The 13,029-nt window shown below is 43.8% G+C and overlaps 1 long non-coding RNA gene across 1 annotated transcript in view; it reads left to right on the forward strand.

Moving 5' to 3' along the window:
* The first annotated feature begins 86 nt into the window (after nucleotides 1–86).
* The window catches only part of LOC131423834 (uncharacterized), a 96,707-nt gene continuing 83,764 nt past the window's right edge, over nucleotides 87–13,029 (forward strand). Inside the window, exon 1 of the long non-coding RNA XR_009225909.1 lies at nucleotides 87–241. This is a non-coding gene — a long non-coding RNA (uncharacterized LOC131423834). The remainder of the gene's footprint in view (nucleotides 242–13,029) is intronic.

Raw genomic sequence — 13,029 nt, forward strand, 5'->3', positions numbered from 1 at the left:
ATCACACTTCCTTCCTGCCAGCCATCTATCTGTCCACGCACCCTTCCTGCTGAGCACCAGGCACTGATAGGAATACAAAGTTAGTGGGTGCTTAGTCTTGGGCCCCAAGGCCACTCCAGGCATATGGAAGAGATGCATGGGCCCATCAATCAATGACTGCTGGCCAGAGGAGTGGCACTGATGAAGTGGGCCCCAGCAGGCTCAAGGAGTATGGAGGAGGGTCTTCTAACAGGAATGAGAGGTAAGGGAAGGCTTTCAGAAGGAGACAATTAGAAAACTAGGTTGAGAAGAGGAAGAAAAAAACAGGCTATGTCAAGGCATGGAGGCCAAAAAAAAAAAAAAATGGGGGGGGGGGTGGTGGAGGCTGATGGCACCCCAAGTAGTTCAGAGTGTGCAGGAGGGCTGGGGATGAAAGCACAGAAGAGTGGGCGGGATAGTTAAGACTTTGATGGGGGTGAAGGAGAGTGAAGAAGGTGACCATTCCAGACAGAAGGATCTGCATCATCAAAGGCACAGAGATGTGAAAAGCACATTACATGAAAGAAGACCAACAAGCAGTCCAGTGTGGCCGGAACAGAGGGGAGCAGAGAGAGGAGACTGGAAAGGTAAAATGGGGCCGAGGTCCATCCTCCTGCTGTGGAATTCCTGTCTGGGTCCCTCTGCGCCATCTGGCTGGCCTGGTTCTCAGTGTTACAGTACAATCATTCTACTCCAGCGGCCCACACATCTTTCTCTGCCATACTGATGGTTTTATGACCTTAATTTTGACTCCGGGCCAAACTGGCCATATGGCTGGGCTGCCTTAGCAGAGAAACCCTTTGAGCCATTTGCCCTGGGTACTGTTCGTATTTTCTTCTCGGCTTCAGATTTCTCTTCCATGTGGCTTTTGATTGGCTTCATATTTGGGCCAACAGTGGATGTCAGAAAAAAGATGGTTAGGAAATAAATACCTAAGAGATAGTTGGTTCCCAATGAACGCATTCTTTTAATGATGTTCATTCTAGAGAATTCCAAGGGCTAAGAAATCCTGGGTCGAGCCCAGATTTTGGCCACATCTATGAATTCTAACAGGGGTAGTATTCTTTCACATCGTCTGAGGTAAGACATGATGGTCGGCTCAGCAGCTTTGGAGTGAATAAAGTGAGCTTAGATCTTTTGCATTTAAATGCCTTTTTGTAGACCGTGATCCTATGAGTCACAGAGAAAGAAGACTCTTCCTGTTGATTTATGACCTTGGTGTTTTCTGGGAATTTTGTCCATCTTAGAACAGCCTGATCATTTTTAGATTGCATTGAATTCCACAGAAATATGGCATGCCATAAGTACCTTTCATTTTTTAATATATAGTAAGCATTAATAACTGACAGCAGTTCTTTCTAATAAGTTTAGTCTAAAAAGTGCCTGCTATGGACCCAGCTCTTTGTTTGATATTGAAGATGCTGATGAGACACAATCCCTATACTTAAGGAGATTTCATATAATTCAGTATGACCCGAAACAAACAAAAAAGTAGTAAAATTTCCTCTCCATTCTCATTTTTAAGGATTTTTTTTCAACATCTCTTATAGTGGGTTTCTCGTACCAAGGCAGTTACGGGGTCAAGCCTAAGATGTTTTAGCAGCATTTTCTTCTCAGATGAAGGACAAAATCATTAAATTCCTTTTAATTCTGTGAACCTGCCCAAATATTCCAGACTTATTTCAGAACAAAAGGAAATCAATTTGAAACACTCAGACCATTCAGAGACAAAATGGCCCTCATGAGGCAGGGCACTTTGGGTTAAGACAAACTAGAACCAAATTCACATTAGCTGAAGTAAAGGTGAGAATGTATTTATTCATATACTAAAATACCTGGGGTAGGGAGCTTCTGGCTCAGCTGGATTCCACAGCTCCAACAATAACATCTGGCTCACTCCTCAACTCTTGCCACCCACTTTGGCTCCATTGGCCTCCATGTTTGCCTCATTTCCAGGTGCACCAGTTGCCTATAATCCCCCCGGCAGCTCCAAGCTCATACTCACCCACACAAGCTCCTCGAGGAGAGAGGGTCCCCAAGGTAGTTCCAGCAAGAGTCCTGGTATTGGTTTTCCTGTCCCCAGCTTGGGTCTTTAACTGTGGACAGAGTGGTGCAGTCACCAGGTGGCCAGGCTTGGGTCAACCTAGAGCCAGGGGTAGGATTTGTCCCACTCAAACCAAATGATCTGAGAGGTGCCTCCTTGACCAAGAAATCTCCAGTGAGACTTCTCAAAGTAGGGGATGGGAGCATACCGGGGGCAACCACCATTCATCACACTTACCACAGCAAATCCTCACTTTTGGAAAACCAGGCAGCATATCAGTGAAGGGAAGATGACAATTAATTGTAATAAATGTCATCGGTCATAGTCAAAAGGCAAAACGTTACCGAGAATTTGGGGTTTGTTTTTTAATCTTCCAATGCCAAATAACTCTTTTGATTGGATTATTTTCACTAATTTTAACAAATTAAAAAATACTTGGCCCAGATGCTACCTAAACACACTTCAATATTAAAAACAAACAAACAAAAAAAAAACTTCTGCAATTGTGTGGATTGGTTAGGTTGATTGTTTTGGAACCATCTAGAAATGGTTTTCAGGTCATAGAGTTAGGTAAGCTACATGATACTGCATAAACAGCCTGACATTTATCAGGTTGTTTTTCTCCAGACCATGACTTCCCCACAAGGCCAATGTAAAATACACTCCTTCAAGGGATCCTTCATTTAATGTCATTTTGTAGAAACAAAGAGAGAATTCAACCCTATCTTTGGAGGAAAATGCATCACATTATTTTACCTATGATTATTTAATAATATTAAATTTTTCCTCCAAATTTATCAATCACCTTCTCACCATAACTCCATATAAAATAAAAATTCATAAAGGGTTGTTATAGGCAAAACAAATACACACACACACACACACACATTCCCTAGAAATATTTAATAACTGGGGGCTGGGGCTGGGGCTGGGGCTGGGGCTGTAGCTCAGTGGTTAAGTGCTTGCCTCACATGTGTGAGGCACTGGGTTCGATCCTCAGGACCACATAAAAATAAATAAAGATATGTGTGTCCATCTACAACTAAAAAAAAATTTTAAGAAATATTTAATAACTGAATAACATATTTACTTTTTAATTAAATTTATTTTTAAACTAATACCTAAAAACATGAACGTTATTTGTATTCATGGAGTACCATGTGATGTCTCAATACATTGTGTAATCAGGCTACATGTATCTATCTCCTCAAACATTTATCACTTCTTTATGGAAAAACCATTCAGAATCCTTTTGTGCCTTTTGAGATACACATTTGCTCCTTGCAGTCACCCTGTGTTGCAGGGGCCCCCTGGAACTACCCACCTGCATCTGATCACAACTTGTACACCCAGCCCCATCCCTCCCTCCCTGCTTTCCCCAGCTCCTTAAAAAAAAGGAATCTATGTTTTAATTATAAACTTTTATAGCAAAATAATAAAGTCTGTATGTAAGACTTCAGAAGTCTAATAATGAAATATGATTTATTACTATGAATCTAAATTCAATCTTTCAGGAAAAAAAATGATTATTTTAAATTTCATATGTCCCTCCTTATAACACTGGTATGATTTACCCAAACAAGAACTCTCCTGAAGATACTTATCTTTTTCTTTTTTTGTTTTCTATTTTTTCCATTCCACCTACATTTTCCTTGGCTTCCATATTTTTCTGAATGGAACCTGTATACAACAAAGGCAAACATATTTCACAAATTGAGGAGCGTGGTGATTAGTTTTCAGTAAGATCATAATAAATCCAGCATCAGGCTGATTTCATAGGCTTTTGTTTTAAGTACTATTAACATACAAAACACTGTTGGCACCATTGCCAAAGTGAAGGTTGCCTGGCGGTGTGCAGCACCAGGACCGTGACAGCTTCCGCTCTGCAGTCAGCATGGTCCATCCTCCTGCTGTTGTGCCAACTCTTGTGATGCATTCACCCTGGCTTCCCAAAGGTACTTGCTTGAGCGATGAGATTCGCCCATTTTTCATCATTCCAGAAAAGCCAGAAGCCGGCTCTCTCTCTGGTGGACTCGGTGATCTTACCTGGAGGTGTTAAGAATTGCTAAGGGCTGTAAGGACCTGTGTAAATTACAGCCATGCAGAGAGGCGTTGAAAAATCAATAAGTAATGAAATAGTACTGGAGCGAAGTAGCCAAGAGAGCAATGGGTGGGAAACTCCCAAGGATGCAGTTTCATTTTGTCAAAAGGTAAAAGAAGATGTTCTGATGTGTTTCTATAAAACGGGCTTCCTTGGAAATGAGAAGGTTTGGGCATGAATAGTGGTAGTGTCTCTCTGGTGTGCCACAGGAGCACAGGGGACTGTGGATTTCTTGGCACTACAGCTTTATTTAAATTATGCATTATTATTCCAAGACAGCAATAAGTATGGCATGTCTTTCAGCACCATGGGAGTCTGCCCCTTGGCTGGTTTTCTGTGCTTGTACTTGGATGCTCAAGTACACCCCATTTCCTCAAAACTCTACATAGCCTACATTGACTACCTTCATCCTTCTGATCAAGGTTGGCAACATTCCCCAAGAATGCACTGGTGTGGCTGAACCTTCATCAGTTCCCAATGGCTCCCCTCTATTCATGGATGGTTCTAGATAGGTGTAGGGTAGAGGTTGAAGCATTCTGTCTAAGCCCAATAGCCAAATGGAAGATTCATAATGTTGAGAGTCTCAGAGTTGATATTTAAATCTACTGATATCTTTTTTTCTTTTTGAAGTTACAACCTATCTATGCTTGTGATGTTCCTAGTTTGTTTGGAGATAGCAGAACTGATTTTTATAAAAAGAAGATTGTGGAGTATTTGAATATAACAAAGAATTAGATGGAGGGGAGGAATCCAGAGAGGCGTTGAAAAATTTGGGCAACCTGCCACCCTCCTTCTTCTAAGTGAAGGTCTCAATTCCTCTCTGCCCTTTCCAATAATGAGTGATGGCCTTCGCCCTTCACATGCCCATCTGGAGTATCACAGATGATTCTGTAGCAGGGGATGAGCCACCAGCCAAACATAAAGGTCTGGATCAAAAGATAGTCATAGAGATATCACCTAAAAGCCCAAGATGATGGAATTATATTTGCACTTGTGTTCTTTCTCTCTCTCCCCACCACCTGTTTCTCTTAATGTAGCTCCTATGTTTCTCAGTAGACCAATGAAAACCAGAGAATGTTCCCAAGCTGTCTTTTGGGTTAGCTGGTATCTCCAGCTATGGGGGGGTTGAAACTTGAAAAAAAATGGAAGGGAGGAAAATAACCATTGCCATATGGTGATTGAAAGACTCACAGTCATTGTAATATTGTGACTTGAGTCTTAGAACATTGAGTGAGCGCCTCTACTTACCTTCTTCCCCTTTACTGACATCCAAGTACGTCTGGAACACTGACAGGCAGAATCTTTTGTACTTAACAGGATGGGGCACTAACCATCAACTGAAGAGCCCTGGAATTTGAATCAACTGCCAGCCCATTTGTTCTACATCAAGAATGTTTTCCTGATAATTAACAGATGCGTTTTAATGATTGTTTTCAACTCTCAGGCGGAGTCTGCCTGAATTATATAAAATATAACAAGATTCCCCAGAAACACTCTTCTCTGAAATATCTAGATCCGTAATAGGAAGGCAGTCTCGGAGACTAGGATTAGCTGGTCACTTTGACTTTTCCTCCTCTCCTTTGGTTCACATAGGTAACCGGTGGCTTCCTTTTTTCTCATAGTGTGTGGCAAAGTGTGGACTTGAGTTCCAAGATGAAAACTCCAACCGATGACAGGCACAGCGCTTGTGCCACTCATCACATCCCATTTGCCTGCTTCTTCTCTCTTTGATGGGCTGGGAGCAAATCCCTGCCAGCCAGACTCCCATACCACGAGCACGGCCATCCCCACCTCCTCCAACAATTCATCCGTTGATGCCATTATCCATTGTTTATGACATTGCAACCACAGTAATGAATTGATACATCTTGATCTTTGAAATGCTTAGACAGGAGGCCACACATTATAAGAAGAAAAAAAAAAAAACAATGTCAAGACTCAATTCTGTTCGGCAGGGGTTGGAAATGGATATTGTGCAGGAAAATGCATTAAAGTTGAAGAGGGTTTCGTTTAACGTGATGGTTTTAAAGACGTAAACAATTATGATGAGCCATAACTCCTTCAATCTGAAGATTGTGGGGAGGCCCTACTTAGGCCAGGGTACTGGTGTGATTCCAAGTCGTGCTACCACCACAAAACACTAGGGGGCACCATACTAATGCCAGTGTCTTCCTCCATTGCCCTCCAGAAAAACCTACCATCCCAGGGTTCTTGACTCCCTGTTTATGCAAGGAATGTCACTCAGGGCCTATCGTTCATGACATGTGACCACTTGCAGTTATTTCAAACGCCACTGAAATAGCGGGGTAGAGTCCTTTTCTAAACCTTTTTCCAGTAAATGATACTTTTTAAGGACCACCTACACATATCAATCCATTACTTTGGGCTAGATATAATTATAAGGGTGCACAGGCCAGTCATCCAAATATGGAATGTTTTTATTCAAAAGCTACATGGTGTTCCAGTTCAGATGTTCTGCTAATGTCTGATTCTATCAGACCAGGATAACACTTTTTCTTGTAGGATTGACACTTCTGTTGAGTGTTGATTAAAAAAAAAGACAGAAAGAAAATCTTCTTTCTCAGCTCTTAATGCTTTCAACTCCCAATTCAGAAATGATTTCCCAAAGAAGAAATTGAAGTAGTTGTCAATAATCTATAAGTATGTTATGAGCAGCCTCTATCATGGTCTCTAGTGTCAGGATGGGAAACTATGGACCCAGGTCCACAGGGGATCAACAGCCCCACAGAGATAGAATTCTGCTTACTCCCATTGCAATCTTAAGAATAATCCTCCCCAGCCCCACACCAACCACCATCCCAAGCAGGAAGCTCAAGATATCTCATTTTGGGGTAGAGCTTCTGGAGCCTGGGATTAAAGCAGATGAAGATCTGTAAAGGTTTCTAACACTCATACACACGCAGAGTATTTCAAGGGGAACAGATGGCAATTGATAATAATGGTGAGATCATAACCTAGATAAATACATTTCTCAGTCAATATTAATTTCAAAGCTTTTGTATTTTATACATTCTCTTTGTTTCTGTTTCATTGATTTATTGAGTACCTAGTCTGTACAAGGCATGTATGTTGGGTCATGAGGGAGATACAAAAACATATATGTACAAAGAAAGTAACTAGTGACTACCACATCTTCTTCCCTCTCCTTACCATTAGTGCAACTGCCTTACCCAAAAGTGTCCCTTCTGTATCCTCAACTTTCCTCCCAAACTAATGAGATGGTCTGTTACTCTCTCCTGCAACCCCAACCATTCCCCAACTCTTTTTTATGTATCTTTTCTCATCCTCTTTCTACCCCCTTTAACTGGATGCAATAGCAAAGAAAATGAACTATATTTTGTGATATCTTCTGCATAGTTAATGTTTAAAACAGGTGTAACTTTCCCTAAGAAAAGAAAATGGCAATATTACTTTGATTTTTTTATTCTCAACTAGGTTATTCCTTATTGGTCCTTAATAGAAAAATTAGGGAGTCACTCCTCTCTTTTTCTCCCACGCATACCCATGGTTTGGTAGAAGAGTGATTTAAGGTATTTCTATGCAGCAAATTAATTTTGCAAAGCCAATGGTTTAGAAGTAGAGAAATAAATCAAGAATACACAAAAGATGGAATTTGTTAAGTAGGTATATTGGGAGACTTGAAATATGCTTCTGTCTAAACTGAAAATTAAACTCTTATGAGCCCAACCCTTAATTTCTACCAAATTACAATGAAGTCATCCAGGGGATGATCATATCAAAGGGTATATTTGCTATTTTTTGTTCTTAAGTTTAAGTTCTTCCAAACCCTAGTCTGTAAACACCATGCTGAATAAGTGTTCTTCGTATGACTTGAAATAAGGAAACTTCCACTGTTAACCGAGGTTTACAACTTTGACCTTGTATTTCTCCAGAAATGGGAATTCTTAACAAAGTGACCCTTGTCTATTTGCAGCTGCCCTAGGGAGAAAGGCAGAGAGAAAGTTTCCTCCAGGTTCTCTCAGACCAGTGTCCACTGAGTGTGGTCAAAAATCACAATGCATGCTTCGAAGGCTCACCACTGAAGAAAGAGAGTCTTAGATCTAGTTTGGGTTTGGTGATATCATGCATTTTATTTCCTTTGTGGACTCCCATTTGATGGTGACCCCCGTAAAAGTCTCTGTTCTTGGAGGACCAAAATCTGAACCTGGAGGTCCTGGTGAACAAGTCATTAAGAAAGCGATAAGGGGGCTGGGGTTGTGGCTCAGTGGTAGAGCGTTTGCGGGGCATGTTTGAGGCCCTGGGTTTGATCTTCGGCACCACATAAAAAAAATAAATAAATCGAAAAAATGGAGGTGTAGTGTCCCTCTACAACTAAAAATATTTTTAAAAAAGCAATAAATAAGATGGAAGTTTCTCATTAAGGGTCTGTAGACCCCAATAATTTCACAAATGGGTTGAGAACAGATGTGAGATTTGTAGCATGTCAACTTCCCTGCAGAATCCATAACATCAGTTATTTCTTCCAACCAGCCATGGTCTCTAGAAGCACAAGAACCCACCAGATAACAGGGTCTTGATTTAATGATATCTTTCAGAACTGAATCAGAAATCTTTTGGTCAGGATTTCTCACTGCAGAGACCAGAATAAGTTGATTAATAATAATAATACTCTATTCACTGAGTGATTACCATAGGCCTGGGCACCATTCTAAGCCCACAGTGTATGTGCATTGAATCCTCTGCAGATGGGGACTGTATTCTCCCTATTGTGCAGATGAGGATGCTGATACAGAGAGGCAAGCAGCTTTCCAAAGACAGTTGGAAATGTGGCCAAGTTAGGATGTGGCTGGGATCTGGCCCTAGAGATGAAGGGTCTGACCAGCCTTTCATCCATGGTCCTCTTGCCTCTTGACTGAAGGGTAGTCCCAATTAAGACTCGTCACTTTCAAAACAAAAAAGAAAAGAGTGTCTCAGGAAATTTTAACAGTAAACATAAGTAAGAGAATAAACCTGAACGTGCACTCACCCTGGCCCTCACTCCCAGGACATAACAGCACAATACCAAGGTGCTCCTTGGAGCCGGGGCAGCAGACAGTGTCTGGGGTCAGAGAGCACTGGTTGGTCTTCAACCTCTGGGCTCTTCACACCTCACAGAGGACTCGACTTCCCAGTTGGCAATGTACACCCTTATTTCTCCTGTCATCCAATGCCCCCCCTTCCCCTACCAGGAAGAGAGGACTAGAAAACTGAAACCATAGAGGCTGTGCTTTCCCAAATGCTGTGGTCTGGTGGAGTTTGTGTGTCTCCCAAGGATCTGCTGTGACTGAAGGCTTGAGCTCCAGGGTGGGGCTATTGGGAGGTCGTGGGACTTTTAAGAGGTGGGTCTCATAGAACATCCTTAGGTCATTGGAGGTGTGAGGTAGTTCTCCTGCAGCCCTTAGTAGTTCTTGTGAGATGCTTATTGTAAAAGTAGCCAGCCTGGCCCCTTCTATCCTCTCTTGGCTCTGGCTTGTCCCCAGTATGCATTCCACCATGATGTGCTACCACCTACAGCCCACATCCAAGGCCAAACCAGTGAGGCCACCTGCTTTGGACTTTGAATCTCTCAAACTGTGAGCTGACTGAATCTCCTTTTCTTCATAAGTAGCCCGTGTTTGGTATTTTGTAACAGTAGCAAAAGCTGACTCATAACCAAGTGAGGGTCATGGGGTTGGGCTAGAGCATCTGTGTGTAGTACCTGGGTCTTGGGGCCCCTGGACCCGTTCTGTCTTCACTGCTCTTTGCTGCCTCACCCTTCAGTATCACCTGGCCCCGAAGAAGGATGAGCAAGAATTCCTCCCTGTACCTCCAGCTCCTCTGCAGGGGTCATTTTTTTAATCTGTGGACCTGTCATAGGCAGCACCCTGAGTGGATGCAAAGCACTTGCTTTCCATCATCTCCTTTAATCTTTAAAATAACCTGAAAAGACAGCTGTTAACTTTTCCAGTTTCACACACAGGGAAATCGAGGCTTGGTAGCACAGTTAGTTAAGTTTCAAAATCCAGACTTCAGCCCTGGATGTGTACAACTCCCCATTGGTAACTCTCCACCACTGGACTCTAGGACTGTCCAGGAGACAGGAAAAAGCCCAGGAGGAGGAAATGAGTGGCTCCGTTCGTAGGACGAGCAGCCCTTTCTACCTTCTCTGAGGCTGGCGCAAACGGAAGTCTGCTGTTTAAAGCACTCACACATGAGGTTAGAATTAAAGAGGACAATTACCAGCGATTAGTCACTCGAGTGGGGCTCCATGGGCGTCTTCAAAAATAAGATCAGCTCTCACTCCTTGGACCTGGTTCAGAGAGCCCTCAAAGAAGTCTTTTCTAGGCCTGCAATTCTGTGATTAACTCTTTTAAAGGAGCCAGACTGCTCAAGTTCATTAGAAACAATGACCCCATTTCTCAGGAGGTGTGGAGTCAAGCGGGTCCCCGAGGAAATTTCTTTGGCACCCGACGATCGTGAACTTAACACCCGTGCCACTGGCAATGGATCAGTCTCCTGTTGTTGGGTCCTGGGGAAGGGAGCAGTCACTCAATCTTTTTGTCCTGAAATCCCAGGAAGCCTGGGCGCCCAGGGGCTCGGGTTTCAAGACCTCCGAAGGCATGGTTTCAAACAGCCGTTCTTGCTAAGTTGGAATTCGTCCTGAGATTCTAAGAGGAGCAGCCTGAATTGACACACAGGGGCTGCCAGGGCTCTGAACAGTGGGGTGAGGCGTTTGGGGAGACATGAGCCCAGGGAGCAAGACACCCGGAGCAGGGAGGGATGTGAGTGTGCCAGGCCGGTGTGCCAATGCCAGGGAAGGTGCATCCCCCTCTCCAAATCCCCTGGGAATAAGGAGAACAACCAAAACGGGGGCTTCTGGGGACAGACTCCCTGTCACTGACAGCCAGCCAGGACATTGGGGCTGCCACTGCTTCCATAGAGGGGAAGCCAAGGAGGCCACACCTTTGATGTGCTGGGTGGGTTAGATTCCTCTTCGTGGAAACTTCCCTCTGCTTCTAGGGAAGTTACGTCTACTGGAGAATGTCCTCCCAGCACAGGAGGCCCAGCCCCACCAGGCTCCAAGCCAGAGAGGCCTCAAGGCTTCCCCCCTTCCTCCATTTCCAGGGCAGCCCCTCGCAGGGACCTGACCCCAGGCCCCAGAGAATTTGGGTCTCCCTCCAGTGCCAAAAAAAAAAAAAAAATCCATAGCTCCAGGGTTCTCTCTGAAAGAGGCGTGGGTGGGAGAGAGTGGGAGAAAGATCTGATTTATGGCCACGGTGAAAGAAAAGACAAGAAGCTGGTGGGGTGGGCAGGAATCAAGTGGGGTGGGAAGGACTAAAAGGGAGGAGGTTTCTTGAGTATTTTTCTGCAGAGATTTCTCTTTTGGAGATCTAAAATCTGCAAGTGTTACGTCAAAGCTTCCTCCAAATGACTTGATGAGGGTTTTTGTTGTTGGGTTGCTGTACCCCCGGGACTCTTTGGGATGGCAGGATAAAAATTAATTAGAGGCTGTTTGGAGGGGGCTTTGCAAGACAGCCTGAGGCTACGCTTCAGTCTGGTTGTTAGAAGCAATATCATCACCGCCTCCTCGCCCAGCAAACAGACCTGCGCCCGGGCAGCCGGGGGGAGCCACCGAACGTTCAACACAGACATCAGAGCCAAAACTTCCTCCCAGAGAGATTACTTACCACAAACCAGTGGATCTACCTGCTGACAACCTCGGAAATATGTCTTGTTTCATTTTCAGATTTTTAAGAGGGGTTACATATGAAGCTTGAAGAATCCTAATGAAACTGTTGTGGCAGGAGGGGTCCTGCCCAGCCCCACACCTCTGACTATGACATTTCAGGCTGGGCAGAGCCACCAAACAGCCATACAGAAGGCAAGATGCCTCCCATCCACGGGTCTGGCTCTCTTTTAGCAGATGGCAAACTAAAATGGGGGCTCCAGGAAGCTGGTACACTTCTGCTGGCCAGTGATGCACAAGGGAAGAAAATCTCCAGCCCCTCTCGTGATGGCCTTTTCTCCCTTGGCCCTCCGCTTCCTGGGATCCCCACTGCTCTCTTTCACACAGAATCCTTCTCTACCTGAAGCACTGGTTGGATGAGTGGCCTTGGAGTTTGATTAATTGGGAACTGGCTGCTTAAATCTGGATGCAACTCTTCAAAGCATGATGTCAATCCCAGCATTGCATCAGCCGCAAATAGCTTTTCTGTTTCACCCTGGAAATGGAGAACGCAAAGTGGACAGATGCCCGGGTCCCCTTCTTAGGTGTACTTTTTTTTTTTTTTTTTAGTTGTAGATGGACACAAGACCATTATTTCTTTCTTTATTTATTTTTTTAAATATGGTGTTGAGGATTGAACCCAGGGCCTCACGCATGCCAGACAAGTGCATGCGTGAGCCACACCTACCCCTGAGCCACAGCCCCAGCCCAGGTGTACTTTTAACTCTATGAAAGATCCTTCACACTTCTATAACAGTTCATCTCCAGACCTCTGTAAAAGTCTTAGTTTGTTCTTATAACATTTTCTGTGATGCAAGCAATAATTAAGATCCCTGTTTTATGGATGGAAAAACTGAGATTGGTCTTATTTCCCATGTCCAGAAAAAGGCAATCTATGTGTGAGCTGAAAGAACACTTGGAGACTCCTAGGGCCTACCCCCTCTCTCCCAATGCAGCCGTGTTATTTTTATTGCCTGTAATTGTCTCCTTGCGTCATGGTGGGGGGAAGCCAATGGGAACAATTACCAAAAGGGAAACAGCAAGTCTCCCCGCAAACAGCCATCTCCAAAATGAATTCACCAGCTGGGTAATATGGAATCGCCCCATGGCACAAGCTCAGCAGCTTCCCAGGGAGTTCAT

This window comes from Marmota monax, unplaced genomic scaffold (genome assembly GCF_021218885.2).
Source record: "Marmota monax isolate L192 unplaced genomic scaffold, Marmota_monax_Labrador192_F-V1.1 WCK01_AAM20220418_F8-fsc00024, whole genome shotgun sequence".
NCBI classification, from domain to species: domain Eukaryota; kingdom Metazoa; phylum Chordata; class Mammalia; order Rodentia; family Sciuridae; genus Marmota; species Marmota monax.